The sequence below is a fragment of the Tamandua tetradactyla genome, chromosome 3 (genome assembly GCF_023851605.1).
Source record: "Tamandua tetradactyla isolate mTamTet1 chromosome 3, mTamTet1.pri, whole genome shotgun sequence".
In the NCBI taxonomy this organism is placed as follows: domain Eukaryota; kingdom Metazoa; phylum Chordata; class Mammalia; order Pilosa; family Myrmecophagidae; genus Tamandua; species Tamandua tetradactyla.
The window spans coordinates 70,971,910-70,991,659 of record NC_135329.1 but is presented as its reverse complement, the minus strand read 5'-3'; the positions used below and the strand labels follow the sequence as shown (position 1 = coordinate 70,991,659).

Here is a 19,750-nt window from a genome sequence, read left to right as displayed (position 1 = left end):
AAATGCAAAACAAACAAACAAAATATCAGGAACTGTTATGCTTCCCGAAGGTTTCCTTTCCCAAAGCCTAAAAACACTATCAAAACTCATTTAAAAAAAAAATTTGATGGCCAAAAATATTACAAAGAAATTAGGTGCATGCTGTAGATATTGCAGAAATTTGTCATTATCTGCTGATAATTTGAACTTAGATAAAATGGACCTTTTATAAAAAATATAAATTATGAAAAAATGACTAAGAAAATTATCAAAGTTGTGTTTTTTAATGTACTATTGGTGCTGCCTGGCTGGTATTGTATTTAGGAATTTTCCATCCATAACTGAAACGTGAGAGAGGCCTATGGCTTCCTGTTTTGGTATGATCTCGGTCAGTTTTTCTTTTTGAGAAATCAGGATTATTATAGCTTCATAAATTAAATCAGAGATTTTCCATATTCAACTATGTTTCAGAGCAGCTTAGAATCATGGGAATTATTGTTTTAAGGTTGAACTAATCATGTATAAAGCCCACTTTTCCTAGTGCTTTTATCAAATATATATTTAATAACATATTTTGTGTTAATTTTTATATCCAGGTTTTCTATTTCTTGATTCAATAATGTACATTTGTATTTTCAAGAAAAAATCTTTCTGCATTGATGTTTTAATTAACATAAAATATTATTCTATTATAATCTTCAAGTATCTTCTACCTGTATTATTTTAACCATTTCTTTCCAATTTTATAATGGTTTGCTTCCTCACTTTTTTTTTTTTTGCATGGGCAGGCACCCGGAATCGAACCTGGGTCTCTGGCATGGCAGGCGAGAACGCTGCCTGCTGAGCCACTGTGGCCCACCCTACTTTCTCACTTTTTAATCATCCATTTATCGATTTTATTAGCATTTTAAAAAATACTTCTTGGATTTATTCATCAAACACCCTCTTCTCTGTTCACCAGTTCTCAGTATTTCCCTCTTCTTTCCTTTTTTTTTTTTAAATTTGTTTGCTTGTATTCGTCTTTTTCCAAATCTTTCTTTGGGTTTCTTATTTCGTTTGTTCTCTTTTAATAGTTAATTTCATGAATTTGCCACATAGTACATTTTGGAAAATGTACTATGCATCATCATTTGGAAAAGATGATTTGAAATTGTACTTGTCATATAATAATGATTTTTCCATAGGGAAAATTTATAGAAACTTTGGTAAAAAGCCCATAGTCTGAATCAAACCAGAAACCTGGAAATAATCCTTCTTCTGCCACTCCACACTCTCCTCACTTTGCACCGGCCCCCTTTGGCCTTGTTTTGCACTGTCTCTTAGGTCGTGCTTCTCGTGATCCCAGCCCCTGGCCACGCCCACGGCAGAGCCCCCGTCCCCTACCCAGGCCGCTGCAGCAGACTCCTCAGCCTGTGTCCCTGCAGTGCTGGCCTCCTTCACCGCTGTCCCCCATGCTGCTGAACATGTCCAAGTGCACAGCTGACCATGAGTCATCATTTGAAATGTCAGTGCCCTCCCAAAGCTTCAAGTCCAAGATTCTAACCATGGCTCTTTAAGACTTCTATGATTTTTGCTTGCATTTCCCCTTGGGCTAATGGTCACTATCATTATTTTTATCACCCTAGATGACCTGATTGATGCGCAGTCAGCTTGGAAAAGCACCACCATCTACTGAGGGTCCTACTTCCATCCCCCTTACACGAACCCGCCCTCATTCCTGTCCTGCCGAATCCTCACAGTGACATGGGATGAGGGGTGGTGGGCAGGAAGAGGGGTGGTGTCTGCCAGGCACAAGGTCTCTGGGTGATGGGGACTGTGCAGCCAAGGATGGTGGTGATGGCAGCACACGGTAGGTGGAATAAAGACCACTGAACCGAATGCGTGGAAGTGGTGAAAATGTGACATTTTAATTCTATATACATTCTTACCACAATACAAAGTTTTCTTTAAAAAAGATAAAATTGGCACATCCTTTTCAATGATGTTCCTTCCTTTTCCTATCACTGTGGTTGCCACGTATTAGGGATTCCAGGACCGTCTGTGGAATTGAATGAAACGGAATAATTATTATCAGATATTTGAATACTTATGTCACATCATATTTTTTACCTCATAAACATTTTGCAGGTTTTCTCTTGCTTGATCACGTTAAGTACCTGCTTCCAAATCCATACTCTGATCCAAGGAGAATAGCCATGGTCCTAAGGAAGATGCCAATGAAATAAAGTTCCAGGTCTGCGGCTGCTCTGTGGACAGATCTGACGCCCTGGCCCCCAGTTGGGTAGCGACTCATTCCACCAATTCCAGGCATTTTCAAAGAGATTTTGTGAAGTGACAGCCCATGTCCAGCTTGGCCCAAAAGGAAAGCTGAGTCGCGTCTATGCAGTGTGCCTTCCCCTAGCAGAGCCTTGGCTCTTTCTGAGTCGTTCCACGAGGACGTCAGGAGGGCAGGCCCACCAGGCGACCTGGGGGCAGGAGGCACCTCAGGGCTGGACCTGACCAGTGTCCACAACCATGGAAGTGGGCTCCTGTCCACAGGGCAGACCTGGTCTAAGTCCACCTGCCATGGAACTGGGCTGTCCCTTGGCTGGAGTGACTGCTTCTGCCTCTGCTTACAGGACAGGAAAAGCTCGGGGATGCCAACTGGACACACTGATAGATCAGATGACTCTTGATGAAGCTATAAGTCAAGAAAGTAAAATAAAGGTTGGATTTCCGTGGTATACACATTGCCCCCCCCCCCCCCCCCCAGAGCCTTTCCTCACTGGCTGTCTTTTGGAATGGCTTCACCTGGGACCTTCTTCCTTGGGGTTCTGGAGCCTCTTTGCCCGATGTCACAAAGAACCAACAGGGTCTGGGGGCTATTATTCTCTCTTATGACCGCCCCCCCCCACCATCCTCCTAGCGCCCTGCCCAGTGACCCCAGTGTGGTGGTAAGGGGCTTTGTGAAACTGGAGGGGGACGGCCTCTGAGGGGTAAATTTCACAACAGGGTGCACCCGTGGGATCTGGGTAAGACGGAAGCTTTGCTTCTGCTTCATCCTTGCTTGGTATCTTCCTCCCTCCCCTTCCCTCATCTCTCTGTCACTCTCTTCCTGGTTTATCCTGGCAGCACATCCTTCATAAATCACTTGTACACAAACATTCTTCTCACAGTCTGCTTCTGGGAAACGCAACCTGAGAAGTCTCTGACCCCAAAGAAGCTCACAGTTGTGCATAAACGGATATGAATGCAACAGTATTCAATGAACATTCCAGCCACCAGCAATCCTGAGCATCTCTCAGATGAGAGCCCGTGCTGTTCCCTGCAAGCACGCGAGGCTGAGTCATTCTCTCAGGAACTTTTAAGCTAGTGAGAAGCACCAGGCAGGAGCACAAATAATCCTGCCATAAAGCACTCAGCAGGACCTCGGGGTCCCAAGTGTTTGCCTTCTTCCAAGACCCCGCGCTCATTTCTAATTCCCCACTCAAGTGACCCAGCCAAAAGCATAAGGGGAGAAAAGCTACTTACCAGTATTGGCAAAGGGTCCTACTCACATGTGGGAAACTACAGATGAGAGTAGGAAAAGAGTGGGGGAAGGGGGAGAGAGAAATAGAGAGAGGTAAAGTGTAAGGACAGACAGGGAGGGAGAGAGAAATTGGGAAGGACAGCGGCCATTCAGCACAGGTAAGGAGAAGCCCTCAGAGGCAGGGACCTTAATAAATGGAGTGAATCCCACTCCCATTTGTCCAGCTTCTATCCAGTTCACAAAATCCCATGGATAATGATCCTGGACAGGAGACAAGGACAAATCACAAGAGTTGGGAGGAGACTGAAGTTCTGTTATGGGAACTTACCAGGGGCAGAGGTCCCACCATAATATTTTAAGTATGCATATGCAAGCAGCCAGGGATTTAAATTTAAAAAGTAGAATTAATGGAGGAAACCATAAAAGATCATGTAAGTAGACCTTTAAAGGAGATTTTAAAATTTTAAGAGAATTCTAGGTATGACTGAATGCTTAACACATTTGAAAATCTCCTTGATTTTAATGAGAATTCAAACTTTCAATATTGACACGAACATAAAGAAAACCTGAATGGATTGATGAGTTTGAAAACACTTAAAATTTAGTTAAAGAACTAGCCATAAAATGGCGCTAGCAGCAAACGTTTTAAAAAGTAGATTTTAATTAGAATAGATTTTTTTTTAAGTAGACCCTTAAGGATCGATAATTCCTATGCTATTTAATTTTTTTAGAGCAGAGAAAGAGATGGAAATTACCCCAATTATTTACTATAGCATAATGCTGATTTCAGAATATTATAATGGGAGTCCTCAAAAATAAGACTATGTTACAAATAAAATGCATGTACATAAATACATGCATATTAGCAAACCAAACCCTATATTGCAATATTAAAAAATAGTGCTACCCTATAAGGTTACTCAGGATAAATTGCATGCTATTTAGTGAACAATTTTAGCAACCAGAACAAGTAGGATTTATTTTAGTTCCTTTGCTAGGAAATCTATCAAAGTAATTGTATGTATTAACAAGATAGCAAGGGAAAAATCTACATGATAATTTCTATAGAGAGCAATAAGCAATTTAATAAAATTAGATACATTCCTAATTAAACAAACAAAGCAACCTTTCAAATTAGAGCTAGAAAGATATTTCTAAATGACATGTGCTTATAGTCATAAGGACAACAAACATTTTCTGTAATAGTGAAAGATTAGGAACCATTCTATTGAAAACAGAGATAGGACAAGAATTCCAACTATTAGAATTTTCAAGAATTTTCTAAAGTTCTAGCCACTGAAGCAATAATAAGCAATAAGCAAAAAATGGTGAAAGTAATTTTAAAAAACTGATAAATATTTGTAGAAAATATTAACAATTATTCTGAAAATATTTAAATATTCTGAAAAATTCTTAAAATTTATGAGAATTAAGTAGGATTGGATCAAAGTAAAAGGCTCAACACAAAATGTTTTATGTATACCAGAAATGCTAGTTTAGAATACATAATAGAATTTATAAGTGTCTAATCACAAAAGCATATAAAAATTTAAATTTTGATTATCTAAGAGTGATAAATATAAAGAAACCATATAAAGGATATAAACAAAGGATTGAATTTTAAACCGAGATGAATTTTATCAACAATGGTTTAGTTCCCTGGGTTGCTGAAGCAAATACACAATGGCTCGCTCAGTTTAAATGATGGGGATTTATTAGTCTGGGTTTTGAAGTTGAGATAGAAGTCCAAATCAAGGCACCCTCAAGGTGATGATTTCTCCCCCAAGACGGCGCAGGTGATCCTGGGTCCTTACCTTGTCACAAGATCAGGCTCAGAGTGCACCTCCTCACTCTCCCCTCACTTCTGGGGTGCATTGAATTCAGAAGGTCTTGAGTCTAGCACATAACCAGATTATTTTATTCCTGTGTGTTATAGTTTATTTATAAGATTTTTAAATTTTTCTAACATTTGTGCCTCTTGTTCTTTGATTTAATTAATTTCATTAATTGAGTTATGTAATTCACATAGATACACTTTATGGGAATGAGGAAGTTTCGTACTGTTGACTTATTGAGGAGTGTGTGTGTGTTGTTTGTTTAATAAGTGACTCTTGTTCTTGTGCATGCTGAATAGTATATCTTATTCATTGTTTTCCTGATGATGAGCCATTATTTTGTGGCAGGGGTGGGAGGGGACACCTCAGCTATTCACATGCATTAGTGTTTCAATTCACTGCAAAATTTGATTTAATTGTGTTACTTCAGAGTTTTGTGTGTATGTGTGTGAGATGGGCCAATAGTGGTGAGTGTGTGTGTGTGTGAGATGCACCAATACTTGTGAAGAGCCAGCAGCCCTGACCACACACATATCAGTATATTAAGTAGACTGTGGAGTATCATTTTTTTCCATACTCCAGAGCAGTTCATAAAGCATAGGAGCTGCCAAATTTATGAAAGTTACCTGGACAAGAATCATTCCTAAGGTTAGAGCCTTACTACTTCATCTCCTTTCTTCCCTGTTAATAGGCAGTCATGCTACCTTTGATGGATTTAATTTTTGTTAAATTACAATGTGCTTACAAATCACCCATTTTGTCTAGTTTTTTAAAAAAAGTAAATTCATTATTTCATCATTTTTGATAATTTTATGATTATAGTCTTCTAATCTTGACATTTATTCTCTTTTTTTTTTAGTATTTTTTTGTTCTTAGATTAATTTGTCAGAGATTTCCTATTTTACTGGTGTTTCCAAAGAACCATCACTTCCTTTTATTGTTTAGGATTTTCAAAATTTATTATTTTGTTGTTTCCATACTTTTTGCTTTTATCATTATTAAAATATCTTTCTATTTCTTTGGATTTATTTTGGTGTTTTTTCTTACCCTCTTTCATTGTATGCCTACTCTTTCTCAATCAGAAAAACACTTTTTCTGTTTTTTACAAATGCAGGACTATACATTTCCCATAAATATTATTAAGTGTACTTTCTAGAGCTTTTGAAATATATCACACTTGTAATTTACTTCTAAATTGACATTTTAATTTTTTCTTTAACTATTTAGAAGAATTTATGTGGTCTTTTTATTGAAGCATAGCATGCAGAAAAGTGCACCAAAAGAACAGGATTGTGTGTGAAAAAATTTTAATGTTTTAAATGAATGGGCTATGGGTAGGAGCCATCCTTTTGAAGCATTTTCAAATTTTATTACCTTAGAGAATGGGATCTATATGATTTTTACATTTCATTGAAATTTTCTTTGAGATGTCGTACATTGTCAATTTTAAAACATTTGAATATTTGAAAAAATATATTCTCGCACTTTACAGGCACAAAGTCACACAGAAAATATATTTAAACCTATATAATAATGGCAATGTATGTACAAATAATAAATGCCCATGTCCTGCTGAATCATGTATCATAGCATATGTAATTATCGCAGTCATGCCCCGCTTGATGCAAAGCAGAACACGGCTCAGTAGAAATGGTGCTGGGGCCCCACAAAGCTGCCGAAGCCTGAGGTCTGTGGCCCTGGGCCTCAGGGAACCCCAGGCACCCCAGGCCTCTGTGGAGAGTTAGGACACCCAGCTCCCAAGTCCCTTTTATCTTTTACTTGCCTCTGCTACTTTCAGAGAAAGGGTATGAAAAATGCTCTCCATAAATGTGCTTTGTCAGTTTCCCATTTAATTTCTGCCCGTTTTGCTCTACATATTTTGACCCAAGATTGTTCGATCCAAGAACCCATACCGGGCCTCCAAAGGCCCTAAAACCACCCACCTTTTTATATGCTAGACTCACCCCTCTCTTGGTCTGACCATTTACCTCCCCAGCCACGCTCTCTAGCTGCTCAACAGCTTTCAGGTTGTAAACTGGAGATAGCAGGCTCCTGGGTCTCGGGGGCTGCGGGGTGGAGGCCACGCGAGTGCGTGGAGGGCACGGGGACAGGCACAGGGATGGGTGAGGCCAGTTTGGAAGACAGTGTGCTATCTCTTCAGCCTTTCCAAGTATTGCAAAATCTATGTGTGTGTGTATGTGTGTGTGTGTGTGTCTGTGTGTGAGAGAGAGACACACACACAGAGGGAGAAAGAGAGCAGGCTGGAGGCTGGGGTGTGCAGCAGAAGGCATGCACAATGCAGAGAGGACAGAATCAAGAGGCAAACCAGACGAGAGCCTCGACGACCAGGCTCATTTGAAAGAAAGAGAAATGTTCCAAATGCATCTTCCCTTCACTTTAGCAGCGTGGGACCCCGATGTGGATAACTGAGCTTACGGTTTCGCACACAGCTCAGAGGAAAACAGGCCTTCCACTCTGAGATTCGGCTGCGGTCAGGCGGAAGGAGGCAGGGACACCAGGGAGAGAGGAAGGGCTCCCTTCGCAGTCCCTGGGGACTGGCAGAGACGTACAGAGAGAGGCGAGAGGGACTGGGACGAGCAGAACTGCGTGTTCCGATTTCTCCCTCCTGCACGCAAAGCCAGATGGTGCAAGGGGTGAGGGTGAGTCGGGCAGAGCCCGGGAGGCAGGCCCCTGGCGGGGGCACTTTGGACATTTTTGGAGAGGCTGCAAGCTCATGGGCTGCCTGTCCCACTTGGGGGTGCAGCCGATGGGAGCAAGCGGGCAGCGTGGCACGGCTCAGGCCAGAGACGCCTTCACCCTGAGTGTTCTGGGGCTCAGCCTGGACACCGACAGCTCCAGATTCAGAGCCCAACTATGGCAGAAAATATTGAACCCCAGATGGAACTGGGGGAGGGCGCAGGGAGGTGGGACAAAAGCCTTGTGAGGGGACAGGCAGAGGTGAACAGGCCGGCCCCCTGGCAGTGTTGCCCATCACCCCCCGGGAGAACTGGAGGGCAGCGGGCATGGTTCTGACATCAAAAAGTGTGACCTGGCTGAGGAAAGGGAGTGGTGCCAGGGACCCATATAGACGTGTCAGGGAGAGGAGCGTGGTGTGGGGGTGGAGGCTCCCCAAATGGCTGAGCATCCAATGAGACAGTGAGTGATGCTTCCAGGCAAGTTAGGTTATCTGCTAAGATGATGCTTTATATTTAGATTGAAATTTAAGTTTTGGACTTTTTTTTTGTTTTATTTTATAAGGTCTGTGTGTATGTGTGTGTGTGTGTCCTTGTGTGTTGTATTGTTCTTAACCCATGTAGAGATTTGGGAGCAAAGACATTTAGTTACATACAAATTTTAAAACACATTCCCGTACTCCTTGCAAATGCAGGTTGTTGTAGGAGTTGAACTTGTGCCCTTCAGCACAGGGCAGTGAGGAAGGGAGTGCGAGGGGCGGCCCCAGCGTGCAACCCTGACCTGCAGGGCCCCTGCTCTGCCCCAGCTGCCCGTGCTCTGTTCACGGCAGGAGATTTCTCGTCTCCTTCCTTTGTTCATCCACCTCCTTCCCAAGGCGAGGGAATTGAGTCTGGCACCGAGCCTGTCTGAAAACGCCACAGCGAGCTGATCAGGAAGCTGCCCTTCCACTCGAGGCTGCACCTGGGACACCCCTCCCTGTCTTTGCTCCTCTCCAGGCCACCACTTTCTTCCCTGCACTGTCCCATGTCCAGGCTCCGAGGCAGGGGGCACAGAGAGGGTCACAGAGAGAGCAGCGGGCAGAAAACGGGACTCCAGGTTGTAGAGATGCAGAGATCTGATGAGAACCAGGAACAGAAAGAAAAAGAAAAAGAAAGAAATCTCTACAAGTGGCAAAAAGGGACAAGGCCTCCTTAGGGACGTTCGCCCCGGGAGTGGAGGAAGGAGCCCCTGCCAGGCCCTGCTTCAGGCTTTCCAGAGCAGGGCCTTGTCTGCCGTGTGCCTTTCTCTAGCCTTGGGTGGCAGCTTCAGGAGGAGACATCAAGGCACATGTGATGCGGAAGCACCATTATTAAGACCACTCGAGAATCTTCCACTGCCCGCTGGCTGCCACAGGCCGGCTCTGGGCTGGGAGAATCATCAGGAAAGAGGTACTTTCAGAAGGTAGATACGTAAGTGTGCGAGTGAGGGGAGGGGCCTTGCACACGCAGCTCAGTGTGAACTGGTGCTGGCACGGCTGGGGCGAGCACCTGTGAACAGTTTGGTATTACTGTCAAAATAATAATACCTGCTCAGGTGATGTTGGTGGCGTTGTGACGTCCTGCCCACACCCCCTTGGCTCCCCAATCTGCCTCCCTCCTCTGCGCCCCCAGGGAACCGCCTTCACTCCTCTCGAAATCTGCCTTATGTCATCCTGACGATGAGGGAGCAGTTCTTGAGATTTTCGAGAATGTTCTTGTGGTGGCTGTCACAGGTTTATTTTGAAGGCCAACGAATTTTAAGTTGCTTTCTTTAGCAAGGGAGGGCAGGACCTTGCCACCCTGTCCTTCCATTTCATCTGTCCCCAAAGACCACTCATTCCTGAGCCGCCAGGAAAAGTTTGAGGGATGGCATCAGGGTTAAGATGCACAGTTTGATGCCCCTGGTTCTAAGGGGAGCCACGAATTGGCATTATCGAAATAGCCTGCTCTCTCGAGTTGGGCCCTTGCCATCTGCTGCTTTGAGTCACTGGACCACGTCCTGCTGCAGGGCTCCAGATGGCCGTGGCTGGGTGGGCTGGGATTGTGGTGCCCCAAAGCGATGTCCCAAACTGCCTTCACAGCCTCTGCAAAAATGCCTGCAGTTGGTTCATAGGCTGCATTTGCATCCCACCTCCTGGTGAACTTGGCAGGGACAGAAGCGCCTCTTCCCTGGTTGCGTTCGCCCACGCAGAGTCTCTTCCCAATCAAGGAGGAGCTCGTCCTCTCCCTGCTTCCCTCCACTTGTGAGTTGTTGGCCAGTTGGCTCTGCTCTCCTGCCACGTGCTCACCAGAGCGCATCCCCACTGTCACCTCGTTCTGGCTGGCTCAGCCACCGCAATCTTCTCCCTCCCCTTTGGACCCCCATGCTGCTGCAGGCAGTGGCTCTCCAGACCTGGGTTCCAGAGGCCCCAGCTTCTGTACGCCCAGCTCTCCTTGTCCTGTCCTCTTGCACTGCCACCAGCAGAAGGAGTGAACCCGGCTGCAGATTGCCCCCTGAGCAGCCTTGCTGCGCGCACGTCCAGTGACTCACGTCTACACTGTCTCTCCCCATCGTTTCAGCTCCAGCAGAAAGTTCTCCCTCAGAACTGAAGACTACTAGATGGCAAAAAGGCCTCGTGAAATTCCTGGGCCAGAGATGTGTGAATGAGCTGCCCGGGGTCACACCGCAGGTCAGTACAAGGTCAGCGTAGGACACCAGCGAGTTCTGACTCTCTGGGCTCACCATCTCCAGCCACCATGCTGTCCTCTGCGGCTGCGCAGGGGAGCCCCATTGCATTTCAGCACGGCACTCCCATCCGTGGGCCTAGCCCCTGAGGGGGATTCACACCTTACCACGCCCCACCCAGGCTCTGGAGAGTTTCTCTCTTTGTGCCTTTCTTTCACGTCATCATCCAACCCCCATTCCTTTTTCCATTGGTTCATGCACAGCCCTTCTTTACAGCTACGTTTCCCAGTCCCTCCTTCCAGGAGCCTTGCCTGAGGAATCCAGCCTTCTCCAACATCCACTCTATTTTGCAGCTTTTCAGTAACATCAGCCAGACGCTCTGCCATTGCATGGTTTTAGACCTTTCACCTGTGTCTCTTTGTTTCTTCTTTTTTGAATAGACTGTTTTTGGAGGCAGGGCTTCATATGAGAAGTATGAATCGATTTAACTTTTCGGTCAACACATTTTCTCACTTCCTGATTTCCTGATTTTGTCTAATTTCATGTGTGGAAATTGAAGCTGGGTGAGGTTGGGAGAGTTCCAAGTTCCCTCAGCTGAGTGCTTTCAAGGTCAGGCCTGAGACACCGGCCTCCCGACTCCCCTTCCAGGTCTTTCCACCACACCCCCAATGCCAATATAGAATTGCAATGCACCTGTTCTTTTTGTAAATTATTTACCTGTTCAGGTGTCCATATGCCTTCCAAACCACGTGATCACCCCTGTTTATCTTTAATAGCATCAGCCAATTCAGACACCCTCTTGTTGAACTTTAGTTTTAGCCTTTGTAGAAGACTGCACAGATGGTCACTTGATAAATGCTTTTTTGATGACGACAGAGCTTTTTACCAGAAGCCCTCATTTTGGATAAGTGTGCAGCTCTAGGGACCAGGCCCCAGCTCTTACTGGCATTCCCACAGTCACTACAAGCACCTTCAGAAAAATTCTGCAGATGGAGCCACGCTACCATGTTGCAATTTAAGCTTTCTCCCATCATTTCTCGGCAACCACACTCCAATTTTCAATTCCCCAAATAGAAAATGTACTGAATAGACATTAACAAAGTAATCTCTCAACTTCTTTGAAAATTGCAAACTAGCGTAATTTTTCTCTGACGGTTGATAATAGACATGAGAAAACTAATCACAATTCCCTCTCCGCAGCTTCTGAAAAACATCGTTTGATAAAGCTTCCTTGATTGGGAAATAAAATGAAGAGAAAAATTATATTAGAAACTAATGAACTCATATGGTGTTATTTTCATTACTTGGTAACCTAGGGGCATGTATAATTTTCTTTAAACAAATTTGTAAAATGTGGACTTACGTAAGGCAGCTCCTTAAAAGTCTGAAGCTGTCAAGCTGCAGTGACAACTTTTTTTCACATTTGCAAATTATGAGATAGAAGAAAATACTAAATTAAAAATTAAAATTTGGTATAACACAGTGAACTCTGTTGTGGACAAAGGACTATAGTTAATGATACAAATACAGGAAAATTCTCTCATGAATTATAACAAATATAAGACATTATTACAAAGTGTTTATAATAGGGTTGTATATGGGAAAGCATACACCGAAGGTAAAGTATGCACAATAGTTAATAGTACTATTTTAATAATCTTCCATCAATTGTAACAAAGGTAAGTTCTATTTGAAAAAACAAACAGCAGATTTATTAGAAAGCTCACTCATCAATCCTAGCAAAATGTTGCATAGCAGCCAAAGGGTTTGATGGTGGGGCAGGGTATGGAATCCTGCATTTTCTGCATGATTGGTCTGTAAACCCACAACTTCTGTAATGAATTTTTTTTAAGTCTTTTACTTCTTCACATATCTTTAACTTGAACCAGGTATTCTAGTTAAAATTACTAAGTCCAGCCACTGACCAAATCGTGAAAAAGAAGACATCGATTCTCTTTCACGTGAATATCTGGGACAGCTGGGGCTCCTGTGGGCAGCAGCTCAGAGAGGAGGCTTCCTGATTCCCATACCGATGGGCAGAGCTTTTCCCTCAGGGGATGAAGCCAGCAGCATGAGCTGGGAAGCAGAATGGGTGCCCAGGAACTGGCTGAGCTGGTCTGGAGGAGTCGGCTGGCCCTCAGCGCCTTCAGAAGTCAAAAGTAAGCAAGTGTAGTGGGAGTGTCAGCTGGGCTGCCAAATGGGGCTGACTTTTCAACGTTAAAGCGTCATGTAGGATGATTTGAGGACAGAAAAAAAGCTGGTTTCGGCCCAGTGTCTCCCCAAGAACATCATTCTTTTCTGCTAAGGTTTTACATGCTCCTTTCAGAAATATGCATGCGTCCTGGGCTCTGAAAAGTAAGGTAGACTGAGCTGATGTGGAAGACACCACCCTTAGAAATGGTGGATTATAAAAATGGGAAAACCAACGACCAGCAAATGTAAAAAACACAGCCTCACTCGAGACCAAGAAAGAAAAGTTTCCAAATTGGAAAAACAAGAACAAAAACAAAAGCCAAGAGGGGAACTCAAAAGAGTGAGAGTTAAAACCAAAAGGTGTTATAGGGGAATTGCAACCTGTTAGAAGCTTTAAGAGTGGGAACTAGAATTTCACGCAGGGCGGATTCAGCCGCAGCCCCACGTGGGAGGGAAGCTCCAGTCCTGAGTAGGCTCTGCAGCCACTCCGTTGCCGTTTGTGAGAATATCTCTGCCATTTCATGTAAGAAATCTGCAGTGAAGCGCCTCACCCTGGGCCTGTGGCTAGAAACAGACACACCTATAAGAAATCAGAACAAAGGGGTCCAAATTTAAGCTACTTGAGCAGTTCAAAACTCCAAAGGAACATATTAGCATAAACATCAGTCCAGGGCAGTTAAACCCATAAAGCTTTCCAGATGCAAACCAGAAGCCCTCACCCTAAGCAAGTCACAGAGTGTTCCCATGGAAAATGTCCTCACTGATAATGAGCTCAGAGCCAAAGTTATAAAGTATAAGAGAATGAATGAGCAGAAGGAACAGTCAGGAGGCATGACAGATAGCCCTGGAGATAACAGTCTAAGTTTTAAAACATTCTAGGGATAAATATTTTTAAGTGTTTGCAAAAATAAAAAAAAGTAACTACAAATCACAATGTGAAAAAAGGTCAATAGAAGAAAATAAAACTAAATTTTAGAAATATCTGTTAAATTAAAAAGATTTATGACATCCCAAACATGGAGAATATACATCCTTTTCAAACATACAAGAACCATTAACTATGAAGTAGGTCGCAAATGAGAATGCGTTATTTGACCACAATGCAAGAAAAACTAAACTATACAAAATACATTTTAAAAAATTTCCAAGTTATAAAATACACTGAAATTTATTGTTAAAAAAAAAGGCAACTGGAAATTATAAATATTTAGTATCTAATTAGCAATGAAAATCCACATAGCATGACTTTTAGACTACTCATATACCACAAATTCTGGGATATAGCTAAAGCAGAAATTAGAGAATAATTTTAGTACAAAATCCATGTATTCAGAAAGCTTAAAAGACAAAATAAAAGTAAGCTAATATTTCTATTCAAGAAACTAGACAAACAAAAACATAACACATCCCTGAAAAATAGAAAATAAGAAATAACGATGAGAGTTAAACTAATAAAATTGAAAATGAAACATAGGAACCACAGAGTATGATACGCTCAATTCTTAATATCTGAGCTATAAATAAAAGAAACAAACACACAGAAATCCATTCATGATAATCAGTAAAATCAAAAGTTTACTTTCTAAAATAATGAACAAAATACATAAAACCTAGCATGACTAATGAAGACCAAAGAGAAAAAAAGAAAATATCAGGTATATTTTTAGAAATAAAAAATATCATGTATAAAGTAATTATGGAGAGAGTAGAAACTTTTGAAATACATGATAATGCATTGCAAAATTTTATGCCAATGTTTAGATAAAATTATTTTCTTGAGGAATATGAATGACCAAAACTGACTCAAGGAAAATTCAAACTCTGATTAAATCAGTACTTTTCAGGAAATTGAAGAGATAAGTAAAAAGATTGTCCCTTATTAAGGAGCCATCGCACAATGGTTTCACAAGTGAAGTTTACTTTCAAGAAATGGGTCATCAATATCTTATTCTTATTAAGGGGAAAAAACTGCTTCTAAAAACAGAAAAAGGGAAAGATGCCTAAATAATTTTCTGTGGCCATTATAATTTTGATACCCAGACAAACAAAGATAGTAGAAGAAAAGACAATGTATACCAATATTATTGGTAAACATAAATGCAAAAATTTAAATAAAAATGCAAGCAATTCAAGTTAATAGTTTCAGTTAAGTGTTCTCCCAGGATTTAAAAACAGCTCAATAACAGGAAGTTTATCAGTATATTTTATCACAGTAAAGAGATTAAAAGAGAAATCTCATATGAGAGGTAGAAAAAGCATTAGACAGAATTGACTGTCATGAATAATAAGGACCCTTAGTAAACCAGGAATAGAAGATGCTCTTAGGATAAAGTGTGATATCAAGAACTGATTGAACCACAAAAATTAATGCTGAAAATATAAAATTATTCCTATTCTACTCAAGAATGAGACAGGGTGCCCAATCTAAGCACCACTATTCAACATTGTACTGAAGGTGTTAGCCCATGCAATAAGGTAAGAAAAAGAAATAAGAGGTGAAAGAGATAGTCACAACTACTCTTGGCTGTAATTGATGAAACTACTTATATCAGGGGTTGACAGAGCTTTTTCTGCAGTGGGTCAGAGATGAAATATTTTGGTCTCTGTTGCAACTTCTCAACTCTGCCACTGAAGTATAAAAGCAGCCATAGATGATATATATAAAAAATAAATGTGGCTGTGTTCCAATAAACCTTTTTACAAATAAAGTTGGTGGGCCAGATTTAATCCTCAGGCCACAGGCCATAGTTTCCCAACCCCTGAATTAGATAGCAAAACCAAGTGAATATAAAGATAAAAACTTAGATTAATAATTATTAATTAATAAAGGATTTCAGCAGCAGTCTTGAAAATAAGATCAAAATACAAAAATCAATAGCTTCATTTGTATATTGGTCAAAACTAAGAAGGAATCCACAATAACACAATAACAAAAAAAACCCATGCACAATAGCAATAAGAACTATATGATACCTAAAATATACCTAAAATAAATCTAAAGAATATGAGCAACACAATTACAAACAAAATTGCCAAAAATTGTTTGTGACGTAAAGCAAAACAATAAATAAAGAGATGCACTATTCCACAGATGGGAAGACATAATAACATAAATATGCCAGTTCTTCCTACATTAACTTTTAAAAAATCAAACACATAAGGGAGCTTGAGCTATGCTAACAGAAAACAAAGAGGAAAACGGAAAGGACAACAAATGGCTTTCTCTGCAAGAAAATAATTAGATCCCTTTCTCTGATGGCCTTAGCACTTACTATATGCAGTGTGTCTGATATATAGTAAGGGTTAACTAATTTATTAAATATATTAAAATTTAAAATTGTTCTAAACTGCAGTGGTATTGGGTAGAAGAAAAATAAGGAGCAGAGAAATCTGACCACCTGTAGGAAACTAGTATCAAATTAGCATGGATGCCATTTTGGCAATAAAAGAAGCAAAATAATTTGCTGTGTCTGGGCCGCTGCATAAAATAACCATTTCATGTTTAGCTGTTCAAGTCTTTTTGCATCTGTCACTTCACTTGATTCTCTCAAAATTCCTTGAAGGTGGTCACAGCAGGCATTTATTATTCCTGATGAGCAAATTGTAAATATCGAGACAGGAGACCTCTGCTGATCTGCCCGAAATCATACAAAAAAATGTAAAGCAGAGTTGGTTGTGGGACTACAAGATTTTCCCTCCTGATAACTCTACCTGCTTAGAATGACAGTCACAGGTTCTTGTCCTCCAGTTGGCCTGGCCCCTCCTCTACATACGCTTATCCTTTCAGAGACAGGACCCACTGCAGGCCAACGGAAGAGTTTGGGGATCTGTGAGAAATGATGGAGGGAACTTCACTGGTGCAATTTTTTTTTTCTCTTTTACTGGTGTGATTTTGTAGTGAGGACCACATGCTAGATAGGCAACAGGCCTATAGAGCTTGGAGAAGGCGTGGAGGTGAAGATCTGTTCAGCATCAGGGAGAGCAAAAAGAACTAACTTGGAATGAGCACATTACCTTTTGAGTCCCAGCCCCGCCATTTACTTGCCATTTGAACCTGGGAAGTAAGTCACTTTCCCTCTCCGGACCTCTTTGGTTTTCCCATTGGTCAAATGTATAAATTGAATTAAGTTATTAAGATCCCTTCTGCTTAAAAATGCTTAAATATGTTTAGAAAGTTAATTGTGCATCTACCTCAAAAATAAAGCATATTAAATAGATTTGCTGAATCCCAGGCATAGAAAAAATGTGGAAATCAGAAAAATAAGGGCATTTATGTATAAAAACATGGAAATCACCATAGTTTCCAAGATCTTCCATTTCTCTCCCATTTGCAGACAGGAAGCAGTTTGACGGAGTCTGACAGATGGCAGCTGCCGCCTTAGCAGCCATGCCCCATGAGCGACCTAAAGGAGACAGGTGAAAGACGCAAGAACCTGAGACACGCCTCAAAAAACCACGGCAGCTTTGCCCGGCTAGTAATGGATGTGCTTGTGATTTTGTCTTCAGCTCTAAAAATAGTCTGTGTAAATAATATTTCTTGCAATTGTGATGACTGTTATTTACAACTTGCCCTAGCCTCCCAGGCAAATGTCCTGGGAAGAACAAAAAGAGGCTTAGATAATTAAAAGAATAAAAGGGAGAGGTGTTGGCATGTGAGCAAAGGAACTGTTTAGACAGTGGAAGCCAAGAACTGTTTGTTGGATTTGATTAATAATCACTAATGTGTGTTTTATTCTAAGGTCATGCAACTAGAAAAACACATGGTAGGAAAATTGTTTTGTTTACACACACACACACACACACACACATAATGTGCCCCCCAAATCTCTCTTCTATCAAAAGGTTTCTAAGTTGCTCTTCCAGGCTTGAACATGCTTTACTTTTTCAGAAAAAATTTGAAAGGGCAATTTTTCTGATCTCTGGATCTTGAGGGATTTGTTCAATTCACTGAGGTCAGCTTAGTGGGTATTAAGTGCACATTAGATGTCAGACACTTGGAACACAGGAGTGAGAAAAGAATATATATGTGATTCCTAAATTCCAGGAGCGCAAGCCATTTATTATATATATATACAACTTATATCTATATTTTAATTTATATCTATACATTAAAGACAAGCAAATTATATATATAAATTAAAAACAGACACACAAGTGTTGAGATTGAGGGCCTGAACCCCTAGCCTGGGATGCTGGCTTACTGGGTTTTGGAGCTCAGGAAAGACTTCATTACAAGGTACTTTAGCTGCCTGGAAGGATAATTCAGGATTTGATCATTTGACAATGAAGATGAAGGCATTCCAGGAAGAAGGAAGAGCAGGGACAAAGGCAGAGACATGGGCTATAGTATGTTGAGTTAAGAAATGCAGGTGAAAGAATAAGCAAGGGGTAGATAGGTGGTTACACTCGTCCTCGAGGGAAGTAAGACTTTTTCCTGGAGTGATGGGCATCTGTTGACAGGCTTGACTAAGGAGACTGCCTTTGTCATACATGTATTTTAGAAAGATCACTTGGGCTGCCAGATGGCAATTAGTTGGATAGGCTCAATGTGAAACCAAAGAGACCAATTAGAAAACTGTTGAAATAATTTGGAAGACAACAGATAAGGGGCTGATATAGGCAGTGGCTGAGGAAAGGATAAAAAGGTGACAAAAGTGAGTTCTAAATATATCTAGGTTCCTGCTGCCATCACAATTCTAAGGCATTTCTCAAGTGGTTCAAGTTTGGAAACCACTGAGTTTGTCACTTGTGTGGTTTTCACACATGATAGTTACAGAGTGTTTAAACATGAAACATTCACATATTATTAGCAGGGCTTGAAAAGAAGCTGTAGAGAGTCAACCATTCTTTCTTGTGGGATTTTTAACTTTTTCTTGGTATCAAATTGTGTTTTCCAGCTCCCTAAATTGGACCAAATCTATGCTAGCATGTCTTTGAAAAGGAGAGGATTCTGCTTTATGTCTGAATCAAATCTTCCTCCTTGCTCACTATTATATTTCCTGAAAAGCAAAGCGACTTTTCGTAAAGAAAAAGAAGAAAACCTGGCTGTCCAAGGAATTCAAGGCTTGGTCTTAAACTGTGAGTCACGACATCCTGTGCTTTATTTTCTCGACTGTTGCTTTGACTAGGTGATGACTGAACAAGTTGCATCAGGCCTTCCTTTCCTGGACTATAAAATGGGTATAGTCAAAAGTGACGTCTACCTCTTGTGCTATGATACTGCATAAAAGAGTAGAATTAGCCTGTAAAATGTTCTAAGCCTTTGCTAAAAAGCCCCTGTGTACGTGGCATCACTTTGTGGTGGTGATTTTGGAGACTGTCTGAGCTTTGTGGTAGAGGAGGGTAAGTCCCCTACAGGGCTGACTCATTTTTTCAAAGGTGCCCAAAATTGATGCCATCAGCAATTTCTGAACTTACCTTTCCAGGCTAAGATTGGGATCCACTGGCCTATGAAAAATATAACAGAGGACCTGGACTTAGAGAATAGAAGCCATGCATCAAAATTTTGCAAATTGAAGAGAGAAAGAGAGATCAGGGAAGAGAGAGAGAGGGGAGAGAGAGAGAGAGAGAGAGAGAGGGAGAAAGAAGAGCAGAAATAAATGTATGCTTGCAAATAATTACAAACACTAAAAATCTGGTAGCTGGGTTAGGCCAGGCATTGTGCTAGGTTCTCATCCATGATCTCATTCACATTTCTGCCTGGTGCACTCGATAACCACCACTTCATAGACAACCCTTGGTGGTGAGTCCCAGTGTCACCATTTTATCTACGTGAGCACCCAGCTGAGGGAAGCGGAATAACCCACCCAAAGACATACTGCTGTCTGTGTAGGGGGTTGAAGCACGAGTCTTGGTTTAA

The 19,750-nt window shown here is 41.5% G+C and overlaps 2 long non-coding RNA genes across 3 annotated transcripts; one reads left to right on the top strand and one right to left on the bottom strand.

The window, feature by feature from the left end:
* Positions 1-1,875: 1,875 nt before the first annotated feature.
* Positions 1,876-2,807, bottom strand: LOC143676138 (uncharacterized). The gene is made up of 3 exons (XR_013171862.1): positions 2,745-2,807; positions 2,136-2,659; positions 1,876-2,017 (listed from the first exon to the last, which is right to left on the bottom strand). It is a non-coding gene; the product is annotated as an uncharacterized LOC143676138 (long non-coding RNA).
* A 65-nt stretch (positions 2,808-2,872) lies between these two features.
* LOC143676137 (uncharacterized) lies at positions 2,873-19,162 on the top strand. 2 transcript variants are annotated; one of them, XR_013171861.1, is made up of 4 exons: positions 2,873-2,990; positions 10,593-10,702; positions 17,226-17,307; positions 18,789-19,162. It is a non-coding gene; the product is annotated as an uncharacterized LOC143676137 (long non-coding RNA). The 2 variants fall into 2 exon arrangements; XR_013171860.1 differs by lacking the exon at positions 18,789-19,162 and having other exon boundaries at positions 17,226-17,401.
* Positions 19,163-19,750: the final 588 nt, after the last annotated feature.